The 18,097-nt window shown below is 41.7% G+C and overlaps 1 protein-coding gene and 1 pseudogene across 1 annotated transcript in view; both read left to right on the top strand.

Annotated features, from left to right (window-relative positions):
• LOC145361224 (scavenger receptor cysteine-rich type 1 protein M130-like) overlaps nt 1-18,097 on the top strand; it is a 253,499-nt gene that overhangs the window by 38,931 nt on the left and 196,471 nt on the right. The window lies entirely within an intron of this gene.
• LOC145361211 (scavenger receptor cysteine-rich domain-containing protein DMBT1-like) overlaps nt 1-18,097 on the top strand; it is a 101,481-nt pseudogene that overhangs the window by 36,534 nt on the left and 46,850 nt on the right.

Below are 18,097 nucleotides of genomic sequence, written 5' to 3'. Positions count from 1 at the left end.
CAGAAAGGGTCCCGCTTTAATTCCTGGCTCGGGTCACTGTCTGTGTGGAGTTTGCACATCGTCCTCGTGTCAGCGTGGGTTTCCTCCTGGTGCTCCGGTTTCCTCCCACAGTCCAAAAATGTGCGGGTTACGTTGATTGGCCATGCTACGAAATTGCCCCTTAGTGTCCAGGGATGTGTAGGTTAGAAGGATTCGTGAGATATGTAGGGATATGGGGGTAGGGCCTGGGTGGGATTGTGTTCAGTGCAGAATCGATGGGTCGAAGGCGTCTTTCTGCACTGTAGGGTTCTATGATTTCTGTGAAATAGGGCAGCATTTTTTTCTCAGTTGGGCATCATGACGGACAGTGGTTTGAAGGACCGGAGTGTCTGTTTCTGTGATGTACTTTTCCTTATTCTGTGTTTTTGAAATGGGCCAAATATTCAGTGGGAAAATTACTGAACGCTGAAAAGTGGAACAAAATATAGAAAGATGGAATGGGTGAAGACGGTCTAGAGATACCAGTTGGACCGTAGAAATTGTGAACATTCTGAGCAAATATTGAAATGTTATCCCACAATTCTGGCAATGAGTACAACACGAGTGGAAGGTGAGTGATATTGTTTGCGAAGAGTTAATAAGGACAGCTGAGGATTGTCTGCATTGGAAATAAATGACGCACTGTCCGTATTGTGGACGGTGGCGCAGAGATATTCGAGTAACTTTATCATTGTTGTTCTGTGTGTTAAGCCATAATTTTAAGCAATCCAACCGGAGAGAGGAATCACCGTCCTGTTGATTCTAATATGTAAACTATCGACTTAAAGGGATTAGGAGATTTGACTGACACAAAATATCCCTGTGTGGGAATACAGTAACGCGTGGTTAAACGATATATATATTCTCAGGTCATAATATCACAGGAGTGGTAATTTGGATAAAACTTTTTTTTTAACATCAAGTACTTGCAAGTCATGTAGTGAAGAAATAACACAGATCCTCGCTGTTGACTTTGTGATGTATTTTTTTTTGCAGTTTCATTCATCTCAACAAAGGGAATTAAGGGTTACGGGGAGAAACTGGGAAAGTGGAACTGATCCACTTCAGATCAGCCATGATCTTATTCAATGACGGGGCAGGCTCGATGGTCTAGATGGCCTACACCTGCTCCTATTTCTTATGTTTTTGTGTTCTTATCTCGTATTCCAGCAAAGACTAATTTTCAAAATTTCATTTCAGGCAGACCAGGGAACAGCCAGGCTAATCCATCAGGTAATCGCCCTCCAAGTTCATATCTGATATTTTACTGAACTAATCCATCCAACTGAATTATAAATCCCTGAGACAATTTCAGGATCTCTGTGTTCAATGTTCCATTCAACGTCTGCCTGACAATTGTCAAGGAAAGTGTTCTTGCAATGTTTTCCTGAATACCTTTGATTGTTGTTCCCTAATTCAGAACGACATTAAATTAGGTCCCCGAGGAGCAGGGTGAGAGGAAAAGTGGTCCCCCTGCTGTTTCGGAAAAAAACACTTTCCTAGTTACCAGCCAGCACTGAAATACAGCGCGATGTTATGGCCCTCCCACCACCGGTATATTAGGGTTCCGCCGAAAACTCGCCACCTCAGACGGTTGCAGCAGGGAGAACCTGTTCGACAGTGGTGGCAGATATCGAATCCATACTAGTTTGGGGATTCCACGATCTTTGTCCAGAAAGTACGGTGGACCGCGGACCATAACAGTCCTGAATTGTAGGGATTCATTCAATTAAACACCTATCAACACTCCCGCCTGACTCAGCCGAATGATGCTTCCAACTTCCAACTGACTTCCGCATGTTTCCCGCTGCCAATCCATTTCCCCGCCTCCACTCGCCACACCTCATATTATGCCAGGGTTTGTTCAGATTCTGCTCACACACGATGTTTGACTTGAATCCTCTCTGACCTGTTGCATCAGCTGTGCTATAACTGTTCGTTTATTTCTGTATTTTACAGTGGCGGTGAAGCTGAGACTGGCGAATGGGAAGAGTCGGTGCGCTGGGAGAGTGGAGATTCACTACAGGGGACAGTGGGGCACTGTGGATGATAGTGACTGGGACCAGCGGGACGCCGATGTTGTGTGTGGGGAGCTGGGCTGCGGGACCGCGCTCTCTGCACCAGGCGGGGCTCACTTTGGGGAAGGATCCGGACCCATTGTGACGTATAATGTTCAGTGCCGAGGGACCGAGGCCGCCCTGCGGGAATGTCGCTCATTTCCATGGACTCACTATTTCCTTGTGCACTCCAACGATGCCGGCGTGATTTGCTCAGGTAAAAAAAAAGAATTTCTTCCATCATCTGCAGCCTGTTGTCTGGGAGCGGCTGATAAAGTATTCTGAGATTGTACACAGTGGTAAAGAAAGTGGTTAATCATTTCAATATTCGGAATGTTGCTGCATTAACACCAGGATTTACGTTTAGAATAAAGTAACAGAAATGAGAGTGATTAACAATTACCACAACCGTGCACAGGCCCGCTGTGTCCTTGAGCTGAGCGCTTGTTGTGAGCTATGTTCAGGAGAGGAGTTGTTCGCTCCTGGTTCCTCACTGTTTAATTCCGATCACCATTCAATGAATAATGAAGCATTCCAGGACCACACAGAGCAAATTGTTGCTGAATTAAATCCGGGTGTCTCGGTCCATGTGTTTGACATTTACTGACTATAGATTGCGGAGGCCATAGAGCGCTTATCCAGTCACTGCGGCTACTTTCAGAGCAGCAATCAGTGGGCAGATTGAAGGTGTTCCAAGAACGGAGTGAGGATGAGAAGGGTCTGGAGGAGAGTCATGCGGACTGGAAACTTCCCTCTATTCTTCCCTCACCACTAATTCTGCCACAGCTGCTGAATTGTTCCAACATTTTCTGATTTTGCGTGGGAGGGGACTGGCTGGATATCCCCTGTCTCTCCAGGCGTGTTGTTTTAATAGCTGTCATATAAATCCTCTTCCCAAAACGTTTGATAAGATTTGGAAACTTATGTCCCTCTCACACCCTGAATCTGATAAGAACATAAGAAATAGGAGCAGGAGTAGGCCATCTAGCCCTTCGAGCCTGCCCCGCCCTTCAATAAGATCATGGCTGATCTGTCGTGGCTCAGTTCCACATTCCCGCCCTCTCCCCATAAGTCTTAATCCCCTCGCTTATCAAAAACCCATCAACCCGCGTCTTAAAAATATTTAGCGAGGCAGCCTCCACCACTTCAACGGGCAGAGAATTCCAGAGATTCACCACCCTTTGAGTGAAGAAGTTCCTCCTCAACTCCGTTCTGAACCGCCCCGCCGCCCCCCCCCCCCCCCCCCCCTTTATCTTGAGGATGAATACCAACTGTTCGTACATGATTTCCCCTCGTATTTTATTTTTCGGACGGAATTTACGCTTAGAGTCTTTCAAGGAGAAAAATTAGAAATGTTATTGTTGGAGTGCTCCGTTGTCTTTGAATAAATTGTGCTGGATCAATTTGTTCAGGAGGTTGGATTTTAAACAAATGTGCGGCAGTCGATGCTTTCTCCAGAATAAAATGAAGGGAGATTAGTTGTTTTAACATTTAAAGCTGCTGCAGCTTCAGGCAGATTTCACACAGTGTAAACTGATAGAAGGAGATGTTGTCTAGACTCAGTAACCAGTAGCCTGGGACACTCCCACTGGACTGTTTTCCAGAACAGGAAGTCCTTGCAAGTTTGCAGTTGGCTGAATTGTTTCTCGCATTCCAGATATGGACGGAGCAAAGTTACTGAAACTTGAAGCAGAAACTCTTCCCCTTCATATTCTAACCGTCCAAATAGAAATGCTAAAATTCCTGAGGATATTTGATTACGTTTTGCATCTGGCCTTAATGTTTTAGTGACCTGTGAACATGGACCCTTAATAAGAACTCGAATGTTGTTTGCTCTTCACCATTTAGCCATTGGGAGATCCATCGTTTCATTTCTGGTTGAAGCCGTTTGAGAACGTTTATTCCCAACACTTTTCAGCGCCAACAGAGAAACAACATTAACTCGATCATTTCGGTGTCTATCAGTTAGAAAGCCTCTGGGCAAATGAAACTAATTTTTTTTTTATTCATCTTCGCCGGCTGTACATGGGGGTAGTTCCCATCACCAGGCGCTAGGGGGCGATCATACCCAGATTTTTCCAGATGCACCAGCAGTCTGTTCAGTTTATGGGCGGATGGTGAATAATGTTCCAGATGAATCGCTGTAAGACTGAACACGGCTTCTGAGAGGATAATAGTGGACACATATTGAACTTGATGAAAAAAAAGTAATTATTAAATGAAACGAACTGCCCCTTGTTACAGTAAATCGGGCCGAGTGCGCCCACAGGAACGCTGGCAGTGTGATTTTGCACTGAAGCGTCACATATCACATTAATTCGTTTTCACGTAATAATTTGCTACTTTTGGCAAATGGATATCTGTGGCTGCACAGATATGGAAGCAATCTAAAAAAAGTTTCTTTTGACTGCAATGAACAAATTGAGTCGGTGTGTTTTTCTGATCTGAAACAGGAAACAGTGAACCCCGACTAGTTGGTGGAAAGGACAGGTGCTCCGGCCGGGTGGAAGTGCTGAATTCTGGACACTGGGGGACGCTCTGTGATGTTTACTTTGGTTTCGAAGACGCCAGTGTGGTCTGTGAGCATCTTCAGTGTGGAGTGGTAGAGAAAATCCCCAGAGGAGCAGCCTTTGGGAAGGGAAATGGGACAATATGGAAGGAGAATTACAGATGCCACGGAAGTGAGTCCCGGTTGGGGGACTGTCCGGTTTCATCCGTGGAAGAATTTAACTGCTCACATGAAAATGATGCCAGTGTCATCTGCTCGGGTGAGTCCTCACAATGCAGTCACTCAGAGAACAACAACACTTGGGTGTAGTAAGCAAACAATCCATTCGACCCGCGAGCCTGTGCAGAATTATTGGAAATGAACCTCACTCAGTCACAATCCATGAATATCCTCACAGACTTGTATTATTTTTCCCTTCACATAATTCTTCAATTCTCGAAAAAGGATTGATTGTCCTTCACCCACTATAAACTCACACAATTCATTTTCAAACCTAACCACTTACGACAGCTGATTTCAATTCGGTCACTATTGGCATTTTGTGAGTTATCTTAAACGTCACCCGCTCCCTTCCCACCTCTTTCCCGCTCTCTGTACCCTCTCCAGTGACAGCACTACCTTCGATACACTTTTTTTTGCAGAACCCTCGGGATTTTGAAGTCGCCGTGAAACCTGGTGGATAAAACAAAACCTATCCGAATTACACTAAGTAACTCAAGACGAGTATTATCCCTTTCTCAGCATCAAATAAGACACGATGTCAATCCTGATATAAGCCTATTTATGACACTGAGACATAAACTTAACACTTATCGCATTGCTGTGTACAAATGTTCGGTATGTGCAAACTCGCTGTTTTGATTATTACATTTCTGAAGTAACTGTAATTCTCGCAATGACCATTGATGACTATTCCAGGTTTTGAGACATCCTGTGCCTGTGAAAACACTTCGCGGAAAATAGTCTTTGTCCTCCTTCCCACCAATATGAGTCAATTCCCATTTTCCTACATCAGATGACACTGCCATTTGCCTGTGCAATACCACCAGCGCCGCATTTGAAATTTGTAATCCTGCCCATCACACCACAGTCAATGTCTTTAACATATCTCAGGTACAACAGATCTTCACAGATTCCCCAAAGGAAGCCACATTAACAGACCGGATTACTATTTCCTAACTAAGGGCCAATTTCACATTTGGGTAGACATTGCCCTTTCATTTCATTGATGCGAAATTACCAGTGAAGCCTCGAACGTGGCCTTTCTTCATCTACCTGTACAACAGTATCCTTCCTGCCATTATTAACTTCCCCCTTTGAGTTCCCCGAATATAAAACACCAGGAAGATTCTGAAACATGTCTTTTTTTTTCCTGAAAAAATATCTCGCGGTGCTCTTCATAATTAACTTATTTAAAAATGATATTTGTTGATCAAACTATCATTTCAAACAAATAATCCCACAGCCAGAATAACCTCTGTCCCTGCTTTGATGGGTTGCAGCATATCCCAGCATGCCCAGATAAACTTTCCCAGAATTGTTGCCCATTTTGCTGGAAATGAATGTCCAACCTCTAGCACCATCTCCTCAGCTGGATAATCGTCCATTATCTCCCATTTAAATCACTCACTAACACGTGGTACTGGATTAATGAGGATGTTTCTACATTTGTCCTCCCAAATGCTCGCCCACCCCTGAGTTCTGAAAACATATATTATCACTTTGCTGAACAATGTATTTACTTTAGATCCAGAGCAGGAGTTCCGATTATTCATCCTCCTGCCTGACTGTGCTGAACCGCCTCTCAGTGACATCCTTCACCTTTTAACAAACAGAAATGTACTGGTGAAATGTGACGTCAATACGGGTTAATTTGCTGCACTGTAACCACTGCTCTAAATGTCTTTCTTCGCCTAGATGAAAACTGGTCACTGAGGTTGATGAATGGGGGAAGTCGGTGTGATGGGCGAGTGGAGATTTACTACAACCACAGCTGGGGCAGAGTGCAGGACAACCTCTGGGATCTGAATGACGCTAATGTGACCTGTAGACAGCTGGGCTGCGGCGAAGCGGTAACCGCCTATAACAATTCAAAGCACGGAGAGGGTGAAGGGCCTGTGTGGGTGAATGATGTCCAGTGTGAAGGAAACGAATCGCATCTCCGGAAGTGCAGCACATTCTCATTGAACCCGAATCACAGTGACAGCATCGGCGTAGGGGTTCTGTGCTCAGGTGAGTGAACAGGTCACATTTCCAGAACTGAAAAGGGAAAAAGATAATCTTGGTCAACTGGGAATATACTTCACTTCTTCCTGGGGAGAAAGTAGATGAGATACTTGACACTGACGCGGGTATGCAGAACAGGACGTCACGGGGAAGAAACAAAAACTTAAAAGTTTTTGGTTTGAACTAATTTGACACATTAAACAATTTTGCTCATCTCTGGGTAATTTCCGGCGGTAAATTGAGACTAAAACAAATAAAGTTAATATCGGCAATAGTGACTAATGTTTTGATCAGAGGAGTGGGTTTCAACAGCACAACGAAAGAGAAGAGGGTGAAATGTTTAAGGCTGGAATTCCAATCTTTTAACCCTGTCGAGATCATCATGTCCATTAAATAAGAGAGTAGAAAGATTTGCTGCAAAAAGTGTCAGATGTGAAGGAAATCGAATCCCTTGAATGAATTCATAGGCGCTGGTTATCATGGACGCTTGGCCTGGTGGGGCTGACTCTGTTGGATCGGGATCAGGGTTGGAGACAAATGATGCATTTGAAAAAGAACATGATATTTTGAAGCTTTGTTTTATTGAATGAAGAGAATCCAATGAAGATCAAATGTCTGGGCCGGTGGTGGTGCAGGAGGGGCGCGGATGGGAGTGAGTCCGGGTTTGTACGAGAGGTGGGTCACTGCTGCGGAAATGGAACGTGCACGATTATTTAGAAATGGATTGATTGCATTCACGTTTTTGGATGAGACAGTCATCAGAATTTTTTTCTTTGAATTTGAATTTATTGAAAAAACAAGGGGCCTTCTGGAGCCTTTAGCAGCAATTTCCAGGATAGGTCACTTTCTGAAAGGTTAAGTCTATTTCGCTGTCCTCAGATGCTTCGAAGCTGTTTGATATTTGCAGCATTTTCTGATGTGTCCAATACACAAGTGTGAGCTACAGAAACCTGTTGAAATATGTAGGGCAAAAAAAAAATGCCCTGAAAAACAAAGTGCTAAATGTCTAAAATTCTGCTTAAAACATTGTTTGTGGAACAACTAATTAACAGAATTACACTAGCACATGTTAAAGCAAAGTATACCACTGAGAATGGGTTAGATACAATCCGTTAGAGAGGTTGTTAGGAATATATGTATACTCGGCATTTATTATTTTGTGTAAGATGGAACAGGTGTCCTACTGCATAGATTCATTTACCTGTCAACAGCACCTAACATAAAGGCTCTGATTTAGATCGACATTATCGAATACTTTTCATTTAGCAATGAGGTTAATACATTGAAAGTATAATATGACACTCGATATTTTCTATTAGGACATAGGCAGTTAAGGCTCTCTGATGGTGGAAGCCGATGTGCTGGGAGATTGGAGATCTATCACAATGGGATCTGGGGCTCAGTTTGTGACGATTCCTGGGATCTGAAAGACGCGGATGTGGTTTGCAAACAGTTGGGTTGTGGAAATACATTGCAGCTTCCTCTTCCTACTTCGACTGGACCAGACACAGACCCAATTTGGTTGGATGAGCTGCAATGTTCTGGGAATGAATCATTTCTCTGGGAATGTCCCCATGCACTGTGGGGTAACCACGACTGTAATCATAAAGAAGATGTGAACATCATGTGCTCTGGTAACGATCCCATTTTCTGCAGTTATAACTGACGCTTCATAAGTAAGACATATTCCTGAATTACGTGAGAACTGCGCTTACAAAGTTCATTCAGCCCAACCTTTCATTGAATTATTTGTTCTGGACCAAGATATTGCCAAATGAGTGGTCCACTCTGTTTTGATGTGTTCCCTTCTGTCTCCTTGTCATTCATTTCCTATATAGCTGCACCTTTAAAACCTGTCACATGCGTCTAGAAACCTATTTGCCAGGATCTCTCCAATTAGAACAAAAAGATTGTTTTTGTTTTCTCCATCACACAAATATTTCGATTGAGATTCCATACCGCTGATTCTTGATAACATCGTTTGATTTCAACACTCTTTTTCCTTTTCTGCGACCGTTGCGAAGTAATACCGGTAAACCATGAATTTAACTGACACAACACATATATTCTACATTGCACTATGAATATAGAATTCATCATTGAATTAACTGGATGTTCCATATCTCATTAACAGCGCACAAAGAGTTGCGTTTGGTGGAGGGAACACATCGCTGTGAGGGGAGAGTGGAGGTGTTCTATAATGGGACATGGGGGACAGTGTGTTCGGAAAATCTGGATCGGCATGATGCAGATGTGATCTGTAAACAGTTAGATTGCGGCAAAGTCGTTCCCATGGACTATGATGCTCGTTCATTCGGAGAAGGATCCGGGCCTATTTGGTTGGATGAGGTCGAGTGTCTTTCACATGAGTCGACCCTTTGGCAGTGCCAGGCAGACCCGTGGGGTCAACACAACTGTGATCATCGGGAAGATGCAGGTGTCGTTTGTTCAGGTAACACAATCAATCATTCTGCTTACAGGTGTGATTTGAAATATTCATGTAGCTCATGGAGTCAGCATGATTGTCTTATCAACAGGGGGAAATAAACCAAATGAAGATCAGGAAAATCAAAACGGCTGCAAACCAGAATCAGGTATTTTCACAACAACAACAACAAAATTCACAGTATCACTAATAATAATAAGAAGAAGAATAAGAAGAATAATAACAATAATAAAATCTCCTATTTGATTTAATGCTTGGGCTAAGTCACGGTTAATAACTACTTCCTTTTTGACCAATTTAGGGCAAACTTTGCGTTTGGCTGGAGGAAACAGCAACTGCTCCGGGAGAGTGGAGATATGGTGTAATGTAGCCTGGGGCACGGTGTGTGACGATTCCTGGGATTTGAACGATGCCAGTGTTGTCTGCAGACAGCTGGGCTGTGGCTCTGCTCTCGAGGCCACAGGAGGGGCTGCTTTTGGGCAGGGTAACAGTACTATCTGGCTGGATGAGGTGAAATGCACCGGAAGCGAGTCCAATTTGTTTGACTGTTCTTTTTCATCATTAGCTCAGTCTGACTGTGATCACAAGGAAGATGCCAGTGTGATTTGTTCCGGTAAGTGTCCCAATGAGCGGTGTGGTTTGGGATTGTGTGACGGTGGTCCGTCCTTGTTTTCTAAATTTGAATCATGTTTTCAGATATCTTTCTAACCATCAACCCAAATAATTATGTCTTGTTTCCCATATCTTCATCAGGTTCGGATTTATCACCAACACCTTCAGGTATTTCTTATTAATAAATAGTATTAACTACTTATGTTAATTTTATGTTAAGATGTGCAACTGGAACATGTTAACATTGGCTTAGTTTTGTCAATTGATAATCATGTAAGCATTAAGAAACAATATGGAATTTGACCTGAAAATACTTTCTTGAACATTTCATTAGGTCATGATGGTGAAAACACTTCCATCCCTCTGGTGATCTGCATATCACTCGGTGTCCTGTTGATCTGTGAATTAATCGCCCTTTTGGCAGTAATGAGGAGGAAATCAACAATGAAAGGTAAGGCTCGAATCATATCCCTGAACTTACAGTGAAACATCAATAACTGTTTCAAACCCCCGAGGGGATTCTCTTCTACGCTGGTTCCCGCAGAATGTCTCCTGTCCATGTGAGAAACAAATTATCCAGCCAATGGTTTCTTCCAAGCTGCTTGGCAAAGACAGAAATATAACATTTAAGTGAGGGATTTATCCACATTTATATTCCTGGTTTATCCACTCGTCTCAGAGACTCGAAATACACTTCATTTTTTTTCTAAGAATAGACCAAAAATTTAAATTCAAACAATTTTGCACTCTGATTTCAGTAAATATTTGGTAACTTATATTTCATTTCAATTTACTATTGGTTGCAAGCCGATGCTTTCCGATTTATGTCCAGTGTTAACCTCTCTAATCGAATTCAATCCATTTTGAGATGAGATGTGATACTTTTTAAATTAAGTTCCACAATCATTGGTGCAAATTCTGCATCCTATCACAGCCAATACTGGAGACCTGCAGGTTCAATGCTGGATGGACAGTGAGTAGCACCCCTCTCTGAGACAGAAGCTTTAGTTTTCTGTCCCAACACTGCAGACCAACAAAATAATAAAAAACAATGCTGCAAAGTCTTTCCAAATCATAATGCCAGGCGCTGGGAGCGGGAGACAGTTTTGTTCGATCGTGTTTGGTGTGGTGACAAGTTGGCGATCTGTTCGATGTTAAAAAAATGATGAAGGAATTTAGTTAAAGATTGCCTTGTGTACCATTAGTTTTGAACAGATAAACACAACTACAGCCTCCCTCTGAACTCACACCGAGTATTTGTGATCAATATTTTATCTGCCGACCTACATGGGCTGAAAATGGCTCAGTTACCCTTGTGATGGACACAGTGGTAACATCACTTTATTAATGACCCAGGGTAGCAAGACAAAAACTCTCCAGGCCAAGTTCGAATCTGGCCTCAGCAAATAGTGAGATGTGAAATTAATGCTAATGAGGAACGATATTTCTAATTGTAAATCGAGCAATATACTAACAGTCTCAATCCCCCTGCAGCAGGGCCTTCAACTGGCGTCAGGGATCCACCTTCTGGTTTGTACCAAGCCATTTATGAAGAAATAGATGACACTCCGCCTGGCAAGGTTTCCACTGAGTTCCGTGCTTCAGGTTTGTATTTTAATTTCATTTCAAACCCAAGCTACACTGAAAACTTCAGGTTTCCCTCCCTTAACTGTCAGTTGATTTCCTCATCCTTCAAGTGGAAAGGAGAAATGTCACAAAGTCTCAGTAGGTTTTAGAGGATGAACGGATTTGATTAGATTTCCAATCTCCTTTACTGCTGAAGAGGGTTTTTTGTCACCTGTGTAAAAATAGCGAGCAGATTAGTTGTTTCCAAATTCCAAATAGGCTACTCCTTTCGTCCATCGAGGTTCAGTTTTAAATCACCATGGATAAATTGTTTGATTGAACATAAATCAATCAAACACATTACTGCTGATACCGATTTACAGGATCACTGTTGTCTGGGGAAATGTCTGGAGTACATTAAGGTTTTTTTTTGCTTAACTTGAAAGTTTTTCAGCCAAAGTGAGGAAAACATATATTTTCATTGAAAAACAAGAAAAAAAAAAGAATGGGAGACATTTCACAACCACGACAAAGAGGACAGCGCGAGTGGGCGGGGAGGTGGCGGGGGGGGGGGGGGAGGGGCGCGGGGGGGGGAGTGGGGGGGGGGGGGGGGTGTTGCATTTTGCGGGAAGCAAACCAGGGTAAGGGTGGCGACGAACAAGGAAGGAGAGAGAACACGATTAGTTAAGATGGCAAAGTTCATTAAAACAGTGAATCATTGGTTGTTAAATAAATTAACACGATATCCAATGAATGCAGAAATAAGTTTGGCAATTCAGAATAACTTGACGTGTTTTCGTACAGAAGTGTTTTAATAGCAAAATACTGCAATGGCAGAAATATTAAAGACTGTTATTTTTCTGCAGTTTGTATCATTATAACACTTAAACATGTGACTGCAGAAGATTTGAATCGCGATGGTAGATTTACGAAAAAAAAAAGCCATTTGCACCAAACGCGTTAGGACCATTTTTTTTTCATCCATGCATTTTCAAAGAAAGGAAAATTCTAGCAGAGGGACCATTCCAATTTGACACCGAATCATTTTTAAGGAGTGTAATTCTACACTACTGATGGAGAACAAACATTGACACCATGATTGGAAAGGAAAAAGGAACGTGGTTATGGAAATATACATCAATCTGCTGCGCATTATTAGCAGGAACATTAATCCAATTCCGACAGAGTGAGAAAAATATATCTGCATGTCAAAAATTATAAAGAACAATCAGTACACATTTCATGACCTTTGTCAGATAATAACAGCATGAAATTCGTACAAATGACAACTGGCAAATTATGATTAACACCATAAATGCATTCTTCCAGTTGTCCAAAATTTGTGTGTGAAACAACAAACTCATACACAAACGGATGGGAACAGAATATAACTGTCAGCTCCATTTTAGTCCATGGCAATCATGCCTCTGACTCAGATGTTTCCAGGTCCAAGTTCCATTCCAGAATTCGGTCCAGGAAATCAAGTCTGACACGATTTGTAGTGCTGAGAAGGTGTTGTACTATTGGTGATATGACATTTCATTGGAACTATCATCCATGGCCAATATTCTATTGAAGGTAGACCTGAAAAATACTTACCCCTTGAGAAAATTGGCAAAGTTAAGTTCCTGCGTTTTTGTTTGTTTCTTTCTTTCTTGTCATTTGCATTGGAATAGTGCAAGACCCAAAACGTTTTCTGCGTTTATACGTTGCAATAGTGAATGCACTTCAAAACTGCATCGCTAAGGAGGATTCATCAGTTCGGCAGTAAATTACATTATATGCAAGTGTTTGCTCCCTGTGTACAGAATCATGGGGTGATCTTAAAATTAGAACCAGTTGGCTGCAATAATCTATTAATTTATGGGGTAAGTGTTTCTATAGTCGGAAGAAGATTAGAACTGGTGCTCTACACAAATGGGTACTGGGATCACATGTTTATGATTTATTGCAATAACAAGGTTTGCAAACACATTTTAACAGTGGCAGTAAATTTTGCTAGTCTGACAAATACTGAAGCAAACTATGAGAAAACGTGAACACACTTGCTATAAAAGACATACGATTGAAAAAAGAACGTCAACAAAAGCAAGAGATAAATTAAAAAACAGTGAGAAAGAAATGCAATTCTACCTCTTGCCGTGGAGTGCAATATCAACAAAATAGCTCATAAAATGTACTAAAATTCAATGGTCCAAAAATGACTCGATGCAAAATGTATCTAAGAAACTTCAATGAAGCCAAAACAAACACAAGGTTCATTTTAAAGTAAACAAACGAGAAGGAAATGTTGTTCATCTTCGAAGGGGTGCAGAGAGAAACAAGTTCAACAGTGCGTTTTTTATGACTTTTCTTCATGCCAGGCCTGCTGACTTTGTCTACTTTTTGCGGTTTTTCTTTCCGATTCCCAGCATCCACAAAGTATGTGGCGTTTATATATACAACCAGTATGTCGCAAAAAGCGAAGGTAAAAATCAACCAGACAGTGGAGTGGATTGCATGTGTCTGAGCATGATGTTGTTGAAAGGCTACAGGAAACAGGGGAGGTTTGAAAATAATTTTCAAGAATGTTAGCAGTATCGAGCACTGAGATTTATCTGGAATGACTGAACAGAATGAAAATAATGTTCCAATTTAGACTATTTCTGCTCTTTTTTGTGTCTTGCCTGCGACCTCCATGACTTATTTTCACTCCTGATGGATTTTCATCTCTGGAGATAAAAGACAGGGAAACAATATGGCAGTGGGAAGGGATTCTGTATCAGAAAACCCTGTCCTCTGATCCAGCCGGAACAGATTTGTTCTTTACATTATTTTCTGTTCACTGATATCTCACACATTGGACTGTTCAGAACCAGAGTGACATCATTAATCCATCCATAGTTGCCCCAGTAATGTGACGCTGGCTCTTCCCCTTAAACCACTGCAGTCAGGCTGCTCACTGTTCTCCCAAACTGGTGCCACGATCAAACGTCAGGACATTGTCACAGTGGCGTTAACATTGTTGCGATATCGACTTCGACTTACTGAATCGTTCTTTATCATCACAAAAACGTAATGAATCAACCGCAAACAATTTGCCTAATAGCCAATTATTTTGTGCTTACCAGTTTCTTCAAGCATTGACTCCTTCAATCAGATTGAATATTACACCAGTCACAGTTTGGGAGACACGGATCCTGGATCAGAGTGTTCTGAAGAGGATTCCTCCTCTCTTCAGGGTAGGTCGAAGTTCACAATCTACCATTTCCTTCCGAGTCTTCTCACTCTGTAATATGTAAAATAGCTTCTGAAATCTCCAAATGTGTACACAATGACGTGCACACCATGAAATGACAGTGCCAGGTAGCTCAGATATTTCAGCATAATTTCAGTTACAGAATCTCAAAGCCTGAAACAAAGTCTTATGGTAGTTCCCAGAAATTTAAATGACGTTTGCTTCCTTTCGAAAAAAAACATTTTAACGTTTTTCTTTTTAAACTTCCATGCATTTCCCAGAAGTATTTTGGGCTGTGAAATGAGTGTGGGTTTAGGGGATTGGTGAATCATTAGCAAGGTGATTATATTGAACGAAATTTTGAATATACTACGACAAAATTTAGCCTAATAACTCTATGCGCCCAAACTCAGTGATTTCCACGCCATGAGAGATACAGTTCTTTCTGACCCATAATTGTTGAGATAATAGACATTTAAGGGTATGATTCTAACTGTCCTTTATTACTAATTAATTGCTATTATCTCTCAGCTATATATTGCTATAATCAAACGCGATTACCTCTCAGCTCCTGCTTTGACAGACTATGACGACGCTGAGACTGGAACCATTGACTCCCAGAGTGGGCACTTGCTGCTGAATCGGAGCCCTGACGGTATCTTCACTTAGACAAGTTCCAGCAGTGACCTCGGCACTCTGGATGAGATAAATCATTAAATGTTCTGTTTTGTAGAAATTCGATTGGGATCAGTACAAAATAATTTGACAAGGAACTGCGACAGGGGAAGGCCGTTCAGCCCCTCGAGCCTGGTTCGCCCTTCACCGGATCATGACTGATCAGACATTCATCACATTGACTCTCTTCCCCCTTCCCCGTCACCCTTGATTCATTTCTTCATCAACAATCTGCCTATCTCAGCCTTAACTGTGCACAGGGACTCTGTCTCCACAGCTCTCTGTGCCAAGATTCACCACCCACTCAGAGGAGAAAATCCTGTAAATTTCAGTCTTATGTTGGTGCCCCTTAATACTGAGACTCCTCAGTCTGACGCTAGAATCTTTAATGGGGACGGCATCCTCTCAGCGTTTACCCTGTCAATCCCCATTACAATCCGATGTTTCAATGAGATCACCTCTCATTCTTCTGAATACCAAATGCACGTAGCGCCAAACTATTTAGACTTTCCTCCTAAAATTATCCCCTCATGCCTGTAATCATCACTTAGATTTAAATTACCCTTTACATTAGACATTTGGATTGAAATGTACCTTTAAATTAAATGACATCATTCCATCAAGCTCAGTCCTTGTGACTCCATGTTTCAGGAAGTTCCAGACAAGGTCACAGTGAAGGAGCTTTCTGTTTTTGACCCATAGCTTCTGAAGCTGCATAAATCCTGCTTTCTAATGAACTAGCTCCAGCTGAGGCGCTGTGAAAACTTGTTTTCAACCTACCATTAAAATTCACCCCATCAAAAGTGCAATGTTTAGTTGATCACTAATTTAAGGAACACACTTGACTTTAGGTTGAAAGTTAGGATTTCATGGATATTACCAGGAAATCCCGTTCACTTTCTGATGTCCTTCATGGAATCCCAATGCTGAAGGAACATTCTGAGTTGATTATCACTTCCGAATATTACTGCAGCCTCCCGCCCTCTTGAGTGGAATATAACCGCTCTGGTTTGAAGTGAGTTCCAGCCAATCAAATAATAATTTGGCATTTGGTTTTAGTTCCTGCCGCGAATTGTATTAAACAAAGCAGATATTTTTAGCCCAAATTTCACGAAAAGTTTCTTTACCCCCACAGTACTCAGTAGATCCACATTGATCCCGCTTTATGCGTTCCTTTCACAACATATAAGTAAAATAATACTGTCTGTGGCATAAGCACGGGCTCTTAACCGCCATTGGGCAGCGACCATTCATCTCCGAAGCATACATTACAGTGTTAAACCGTATTTTATGAGATTTTCCAATGGGAGTGCTGCAGTGTAGGGATGTGACCTGTCCCACATGGTTTCTGCTTTGTGATTTCCTGCAGTATTTTCTGTGGTACATTACATTGTCAGCATCGAATAGAATGTGCAGTGTGTATTTGATAGAAAGAAACTGACAGTTGATCTGGAATATAATACAAGTACTTGTGAAGTGGTGACCTGATTGTGGAAATGTTTGTAATTCTCACTCATTTTTCTTTTACCGTTTCAGATCATCGTCATCAACAAATTCAGGATGTGACGTCCTCAGAGATATGACTTAAATTAAAGGGGACGCCCTTTCACTTTTCCACAAATATCGCCATGTTGAATATGCTGTAACTCAAGATATAAATGTTGCTGTTTAAAATTAATTACTTCATGTTGTGCTTGATGAATTATGATTTTTCTTTTCCTTTTGCATGAAAAAAGAAACGTTCCGTTCAATGAACAATGCAAGACAATTTAGAAAGTATTTCGAGCATTGCACTGTCCATATTAAAGCTGTTACATCGCATTGCATTGTGGAACGGAGCCACTATTATGATTCAAAATTTGATGCAATATTTGCCAAGTGCATTTAAAAATTATTTTGTAAAAAAACTTTCCTTCTTATGCCATTAAACAAAGATTAGAACAGATAAATACATGGTTTGGTTCCGATCTCTTCATTTACTGTAATCTAGATTGTCACTGAAGTGAGGGAGAGGGTCCACAGCATTTCCCCAGCATCTAAATACAACAGGATGTTGTATCCCAGCACTACCGCGAGCATTCGGGACCACTGAGTGCGCAGGGACATGTGAAGATGGTAGTCAGATTTCCAAGTTTCCTTTTCATTTTAGTTCCTCAAACTTTATATCCAGTAATCCATTAGTTTTCATTTACTCCAAGTAAACCCCTACACTATCGTCCGGCAATTCGAACCGTCCTTCGGCTGTTACCGTCATTAAAACAGAAATATTCATCAGCTGAGACCGTCATTTTAAAAGTACATAAATACCGGAAGTGTTGGTAAAACTGAACAACTTAAACGCTGTTTTCCAAGGGGAGATAAAGAAATGAATGTTTAAATGTAGACCAACCTCACTCGCGCTGTTTTCTGCCTGTTGACGTGCTGTATTCCTCTCTGTGAGGTCCACAACTTATTTTCAATAAGGCAGTTGAAAAGTGAGTTGCAGATTTGTTTGTCTAGTGACGACCTCGAGCTGTTGGGAACAAAACATTAACTGTGTGGTGTCAGAAACTATCTCCTCCTGGATCATGCCTGTCAACAATTAACATCAAGTAATCCATCCAGAAACCCTATTCTTCCTGATATTATTCGGATCTAAACAAGCAAACGCCGAAAAACTCGCCTACAACCAAACATCCACAGCCCTCTACCTAACGTATCCTAATTTGCACAGCACTCAGAAAGCTTGGCATCATCCATGAAAAATTGGCCAGCTTGAGTGACGAGCCGTC

Source organism: Carcharhinus amblyrhynchos, chromosome 34 (genome assembly GCF_965287045.1).
Source record: "Carcharhinus amblyrhynchos chromosome 34, sCarAmb.v2.hapA, whole genome shotgun sequence".
NCBI classification, from domain to species: Eukaryota; Metazoa; Chordata; class Chondrichthyes; order Carcharhiniformes; family Carcharhinidae; genus Carcharhinus; species Carcharhinus amblyrhynchos.
Note: the sequence above shows the minus strand (reverse complement) of the source record. Positions and strands in the feature narration are given on the sequence as shown.